This window comes from Solanum tuberosum, unplaced genomic scaffold, assembly GCF_000226075.1.
Source record: "Solanum tuberosum cultivar DM 1-3 516 R44 unplaced genomic scaffold, SolTub_3.0 scf00155, whole genome shotgun sequence".
In the NCBI taxonomy this organism is placed as follows: Eukaryota; Viridiplantae; Streptophyta; class Magnoliopsida; order Solanales; family Solanaceae; genus Solanum; species Solanum tuberosum.
This window is the reverse complement of record NW_006239081.1, coordinates 854,684-856,010: the sequence shown is the minus strand read 5'-3', so window position 1 is coordinate 856,010 and position 1,327 is coordinate 854,684. Positions and strand designations below refer to the sequence as shown.

Genomic DNA, 1,327 nt, shown 5'->3' with positions numbered 1-1,327 from the left:
TCTCAATCAAGGAAGCAACATATATCATTTACAAATGACTTAAAAAGCATTAAAAATTACAATAATTACCAATTTAAAATATTTAAAAGCTATATAATAAAATACGTTGACTCTCAGAATTCTCTCAGGCTCACATATATTGGGATAGAAAAAATAACATATCATTTTAAAATTACCAAATAAGTATTATAAATAATAATAATTAACAACTTAAAATATCTTAAAGACATTTTAAAAGGGTTAATTTTGTAATTTTATCCATATCACATAAATTAGGACAAAGTGACCAGTAATGTACGTTATTTGAAAGTTACATAAAAATATCATAAATCACAATAATTAATAACTTAAAATATTATTTTTTTTTAAATGAAAATTTGGATGACTCTCCAAATTTCATTTGTGTCACATAAATTGAGACAACAAAAATAACATATATTGGGTCCATTTTAATTTATTTGTCTTATTTTTTTTATATTTAAAAATTGCGTAAAAATACTATAAATCATGATAATTGACAACATAAAATATTTCAAAAATGTTGTATGTGGATAGTCTTATTATGCCTTAAATAGCATCAAAGAAAGTACAGGTTTGTGATAAAAAAACTTATTCCTTTATCCACGCAAACAATCGCTTCAAAAACTCGGTTATTAGCCCCAAAATATACCATTTATATTATTGGTCCCGTGCATAGCACGAGCAACATTATCTAGTTTTCTCTAAAAAATTCAGTTTAAGAAAAATGACTTTCCTAATGGACATAGGAAAAAACAAGTTCCACATGTAGCAGTTCACATTGATTATGTTCTCTCCACCCTCCAACACGCCTAATCTTCAATCCCCCTCAACCCTCATTCTCCAACACACCTTATCTTCAATCCAACCATAGCCCCCATCCCAACCCCTACCTCCACCTCTCATTCTATTTGTCTAAACTATATATACAAATACTTTTAGAATAATATTTTTTACTTACTTACCGAACACAAAAAAAATATATTTGGAAGGAAAAATCACGTCCTATACACATTTAAGAGTCAATTTTACGGGTTTTAAACATACTTTTAAAAAATTCTTACTTATAACAGTTTATTTACGAGTTATGACATATCATTTAAAGTTAATTTTATTTAAAAATCAATTTCCATTTATTTAATAAATGATTAATCTATTTATGATTTTTTATTATTAATTAATAATATGTAATTAAATTGATTTATGTTCCTTTTTTAAATCTGAAATTATCAGTTACATAGATATAGGGATTCACCTACAACATGTTTCCTTCTTTACCGTTACCACCTCCCATACGTCAATCCCACCC

General features: G+C 26.4%; 1 protein-coding gene across 1 annotated transcript in view; it reads left to right on the top strand.

Moving 5' to 3' along the window:
• LOC102580877 (mitochondrial-processing peptidase subunit alpha-like) overlaps nt 1–1,327 on the top strand; it is a gene marked incomplete at its 5' end in the record, with an annotated part of 37,294 nt that overhangs the window by 19,294 nt on the left and 16,673 nt on the right.